The sequence below is a fragment of the Helianthus annuus genome, chromosome 16 (genome assembly GCF_002127325.2).
Source record: "Helianthus annuus cultivar XRQ/B chromosome 16, HanXRQr2.0-SUNRISE, whole genome shotgun sequence".
In the NCBI taxonomy this organism is placed as follows: domain Eukaryota; kingdom Viridiplantae; phylum Streptophyta; class Magnoliopsida; order Asterales; family Asteraceae; genus Helianthus; species Helianthus annuus.
Window position 1 is genome coordinate 21,216,656 of NC_035448.2, and position 5,947 is coordinate 21,222,602.

A 5,947-nucleotide genomic window follows, 5' to 3' on the forward strand; every position below is an offset into this window, starting at 1 on the left:
TAAAGTCATGCTGATACCACTAGAGAAAGTTTATTTGTTTGTTTTAAATAATTTTTTATAGTCTTGTATATATTAACTTATATAAATGTATTTATGTTTTTATTAACGTTAAACTATGTTATTACTTATATAAATAAATATATTTATGTTTTTATTAAAGTTAAACTATTTATTATGAATCTTCTTGAAAAATTACATGTAGTTTCCAATAAATTCCCGAAAGTTAAATTTCCCTCCTATTAAAATTCATCTCCCCCTCGTTTCCTCTTTCCCTCTTCTTTCTTCTTCCTCCTCCCATAAACACCAGGTCCAAAAACTAAAAATCAAACCAAAGAAAAAAACCCCACTACTCACATTCCTCAGCATTTTCACAAAAGATCTGAAATTGTTGTCACTAACAAGATTCTCAAGAAAACCCTAACCCTAACTGCCGCAATCACCTCCCACCGCACTCTCACCACCGCCACGCTCTAAATCGAGGGAATTGGGACTAGAGAGGCCAGAGGAAGATCATTCCATTGCTCCAATTGTTGTATTGGCTGGTAAGTCGGTCTGGATTGGAGCCGTTTTATGGGGAGATTTGAATAAGGTTACTGTTGGATTATGTTCGAATATGCAGGAGAAATGTGTTTTTCATGCCGCTTGGTCATCTCCTACAGGTATTATTTGTAATTTACTGTTTTATTTTGTTGAGGTTGTAGTTAGGGTTCTGGTAAATTGTGTGTGGAAGACAAGATAATTGGTAATTTATGAATGTAAGTTATGTTAGCGTGCAAGGTTCAATAACTAAAATAAAAATTAGAACTGACTAATCACATCCAAAAGTAAGCAATCACATCATTAATCTCTTATTGCTAATAGTGAAAGAAAGTAAGGATAAGTTTGATTATACTATCATTTAAGATGTTTATTAACTTGGTTTTTTAGCCTGGTGCAAGTCTGGTTAGATTTCACCTGGTAGGTTTACCTTTTTTCAGCCTTTGTTATCTCAGATCTACTATCAATTTTGTCATTTGTGTTGTGTGTTATGTTGTAGATGGAGGTGCGGAGGTGCATGAACCAAGGAGGTTATTGTGGTTCATTTGATCTTTCTGGCGAAATCCCCAAAAGCTTTGGACAAGTTAACAAACCTCACCACCTTAGATTTATCAAGCAGCATGTTTTTTTTTTTTTTTTTTTTTTTTTTGCGAGATACCTGTGGAATTAGGTGGTTCATTGAGATTGCAAGGACTGTATTTGGGGAATAATAACCTTCACCGATGGCATACTCGACAAACTCTGTCAACCCAGAGGTTTAGTGAAGCTTAAAATGACTGGGAATAAGCTCTCAGGCTTGATACCCGCCACATAGTATAATCAAAAACTGACCTCTTAATCTTACTTTCTTTCACTATTGGCAATAAGAGATTAATGATGTGATCGCTTATTGTTGGATGTGATCAGTCGAGTTGTGTATCTCTTATTCAAGGTTGTTGTTGACTGGGTGGATGTATCTCTTTTATATCAGTAGTTATGTTGTCTTTAATTTTGTGTAACTGCTTGTATCTTTCAGATATCCGTAAGCATTTCAAGCAGCTTACAAAGTGAAGCAAATGCTGAAAAATACAGGGATTTACGCCCTCTTCTACATCTTCTTCAAAAACTATGCACAAGAGATATGGTACATTATTTGACATTTCTTGGTCACACGGACTTCCAATGGATAAGATTTTACATTAACATATACATTAGTTCCATCCAAAATTAACTCCAAGTCCAATATATCTGTACTCGACTACTTGGAGATGCTGAAGTAAAATATGGTTTCTAACTTTTACAGAGCTAGTGTTTGTGTTGAATATCATCTGATAGTATTTTTTTTTTCAGAATGCTTTGCTCTTAACGGATTACACATACCTGAGTAATGATAGCAGTTTCTTAGTGGACCATTGAAGGCGGTGTAGAAGTTGTGGTGCAGGAAAACTTTGCTTCAACCAATAAACGGATGAGTCAAGATGAAGCTGAAAAGGCATCATACACTCATACTCACCACCCACTTCTGACATTGATCAAACCGATTCATCTAAGCCAAGTTTACGCTTTGAGGCTCAGGTAGATCATATATGCTATATATTTTATAATACTATGCTTTCTATACAAAACCAATTTTAAGTAAACAATTATGGGCATCATATAATATAGACACTTGTATTATTTGCTTAAATTATGACACATAAGGTGATTATGTAACTACACAACCACCTCATTTTCTCCTATTTATGCGGTTGTAGCTGAGTAGCTCTCTATTAAAAATAGGCTCTGTTGAACAAGCCCAATGGGAGTGGGTACAAATAAGAACCACTAATACGTAGAAGTATATGATTCTTCAATAAATCTATTCATCTGTGAATGCACTTTTTTAAATATTTAGTCTCTCATTTGAATCCATCTCTAAATATACATATGAATTGTTTATTGGTCAACCATATTATCCCAGATGGCTTGTAGTATTATTTTCGATAGTGGCTGAGGCCATAAGTGATCCAAATTTCAATAGTTGTCATATCTTAGTGCTAAATCCTTTATAATTTATATATATTACACCATTTGGCTACATATACAGTTTGTGCTTGTGTTGTCATGTTTTTAGGAGTCTTTGTATGCCAAGCTGATGTACTTTCCCTATCAACTATTTACACTTTTAGTGCCTTTTTTTTTAATATTTTTGCCTAATCTAAAACCTTTGGTTTATTTATTTGAGTGCTGCAAAGTTGTTACCACCTCAACAACACATGAACCTGCAACTGGTATCTATTAAAGTTTCTATATTCTTTCTTATAACTTTAAAAATGGAGTTATTTCGTGAGTCGGGTGAAGCTATTACAAACCCAGTGTTTTTTCAACTATCATATGTTAAAGTAAGTAGTTTTCTTATTGTGTATTCTACAATCGGTTCTTATATAGACACTTGATGATCATACTCTTTTGCAGCTACAACATGATTTTATTTTAGGGAACTATCATGTTGGAAATGATGACATTGCACAATTACCAACATTGCAAATCTTGATTGAAATAGGATTTGTTAAACTTGGAACACGCCTGTTAGTTTTCAGTTATTCAAACTTTATATGTATTTTATGCAAGTTATTATGGTTACTGTGCTATGCCTTATGATATATATACTCATATAGATTTTAAATCAGATTCTCATTTTTTTTATAGTGAGTGGACTTTGCTTGTGGAGCGATTTCTGCCAAGACAGATTGCTACAACTCCTGACACGATAAAGTGGGATTTGAATATACATGAGCATGATCTTTTGATGGTAAGACTTACGTGTCATTGTATTTTATGGAACTTCATTATTTTCTTTTATTTGATCGATTATTAAGAATTGATTCTTGATGCCTGATACAGTCTTGTAATGCTGACTATGTAGGAAACTCTGACAAAAGAAGATGCCAGCAATTCGAGCATGTGGGTTTGCTGGTGCTGCTAGGGGTGATGTAGGTTCTGTTGTAGTTGTTGTATCATTTGTGGATATGTTTTTGTTAGTAATTTATTTCTTTAGTATTTAAATTGAAAACTTATGTATGGATTTTGGTTTCTTATCGCTAATATTATTTGCTTTTAGTTTTTTCTCATATGTACTGCTTACTACTGTTTTCATTTCACAAAATAATGAAAATAAAAGGCTACTTATATGAAAATGGCCACACACAATCATAATAAATGTGTGACCAAAAGTTAGACAATAGCCACATTTATAATTACAAATGTGTATCTAGAAATAGTTTTTAGCCACACTTATTGTAAATTCGTGTGACTTTATGATGGAAATGGCCGCACTTCAGTAAAATCTTGTGGCCATCGCTACTCTTTAGCCACACAAATGCTTGATTTCAACAACATTTTTGTCACAACTTTTGAAAATTGATGTGGCTAAAACAAACTTTTTAGTGACCATATAATGGAAACGGACGCACTTATACTAACTTCATGTGACTATACAATAGAAATAGCCACACTTATAATAAATTCGTGTGGCTGTTGATACCATTTAGCCACACATAATGGACCATTTGCTTGATTACAACAACCTTTTTGCCACAGTTTTTTAAAATTCACGTGGCTAAAACAAACTTTTAAGTGACTATAAAATAGAAACACCCACACTTACAGTGAATTCATGTGACTATATAATCCAAACACCCACACTTACAATAAAGTAATGTGACCATTGATACTATTTAGCCACACTTAATGGACCATTTGCTTGATTACAACAACCTTTTTGCCACAATTTTTCAAAATTAATGTGGCTAAAACCAACTTATTCGTGACTATATAATAGAAATGGCCACACTTATAGTAAATTCATGTGGTCGTTGCTACCCTTTTAGCCACACTTATTAGACAAAATGATTTATTACAACAAGACCTTTTAGCCACAGTTTAAGTTGCTATGGCCACACATAAGTGAATGTGGCCGTATCATGCCTACGATGACTAGACCTTTGGTCACACTTAGGGTGAAAAAATTCGTGTGGCGGTTGCCATATGGTCACAGTTTTTATGTGTGGCCATAACCAAATTTTGACGTAGTGTACACGTGAAAGATGTACGCAACAATATAAAGGAAAACGATAAATCAAAAGGAATGAATGAATACCTAGAAAACAAAACTAAGATTCGTTTGGTTTAAATTAGTGAGCTACATAAATAAGGTTTCGGGGACGAAACCTTTTTAAGGGGGGTAGACTTGTAACACCCCGAAAACGGGTTTGGTAATCAAACCTCGTTAATAGTAAAGAACAGGTAAAATACCATTAGTGGTAAAAATAACCCGGTAAATATTCGGATTTAAATAAATAATCCTAATATTAAATACAAACGAATCAAAGTTTTAAGGAAATAAGTTTATAAGAGGCCCGAGTTAACGGGACTTAAAATAAACATAGTCATAAATTCCCCGAACCCACTAAATCAACTAGGAATATTTAACCTAGTTAATTAGTGGGAATATTGTTAAAAATAATTAGGTTGTGACCTAATTAATAACAAACCAAACATGAGGGACCAAAATAGGGTAACTTGAAAATGATTTTATAAAACTAAATAAAACAACACAACACACACACAAGAGTGTGTGTGGTGCGTGTTCTGGAATCGACTAGGAAGGGCTCCAAGGAGCCAAAACCCTAACTTAACCAAATTCAACAAATTGAAGGTCGATTCTAGCCTCAAATCAATGCATGAACGCGAATTAACAATCACCCAAGCAAGGGGATCGAAAGGTATGTCGAATTTTTGATATTGATGAAGTTGTGAAAATTTATTAACATCACAAGGTGCGAATTCGGTATGAATCATAGAAGTTATGGCTGAATTTGAGATGTATGATTGCTAAGGAACAAGCCCTAAGTGAAGATTTAGAATAAATTGCTATGATTTAGGTGTTAGGTTGAATTACCACACCTACCTATGTGGGTTTTGATAATATGAAGAAGTTGTAGGATCGTTTGGCGACCCGAATGAGTCGATCAGAGGCGTTTTCGGCAATTACAGGTGCGGAATAACAAGTAATCAACGTAGGAATAGCTTGCAATACACTTTGAACACTTACTGTATTGATTTGACGGTAAATACAACCAGTTCTCGATCCGGCAGCACTTCGGTACGAGATTCAACAACCGTTCCAAATGAGATCGCTCATCAGGTATTTATACTGTTCTGGAACCGCTTATTGGACAGGCCCAATAAGCGGCCCAACATGACATTGGAGCGTCCAAACATGGTCACTCGAGCGATCCACTCAACTAGTCATTCGAGCGGTCCACTAGCATGTCCATTCGAGCAGTCTTAAGACTCTAATGGACTATGAGCGATCCAATAAACTCAAACCTATACATTTTCACATTTTCTCTAATTTCATGCCCAGATCTATCATCTAAAGTCTATGACT

The 5,947-nt window shown here is 34.6% G+C and overlaps 1 long non-coding RNA gene across 1 annotated transcript; it reads left to right on the forward strand.

Moving 5' to 3' along the window:
• The first annotated feature begins 233 nt into the window (after positions 1 to 233).
• Positions 234 to 3,626, forward strand: LOC110917063. Its single transcript, XR_002580279.2, has 6 exons — positions 234 to 659; positions 1,037 to 1,468; positions 1,553 to 1,660; positions 1,867 to 2,091; positions 3,205 to 3,307; positions 3,422 to 3,626. It is a non-coding gene; the product is annotated as an uncharacterized LOC110917063 (long non-coding RNA).
• The last annotated feature ends 2,321 nt before the right edge of the window (positions 3,627 to 5,947 follow it).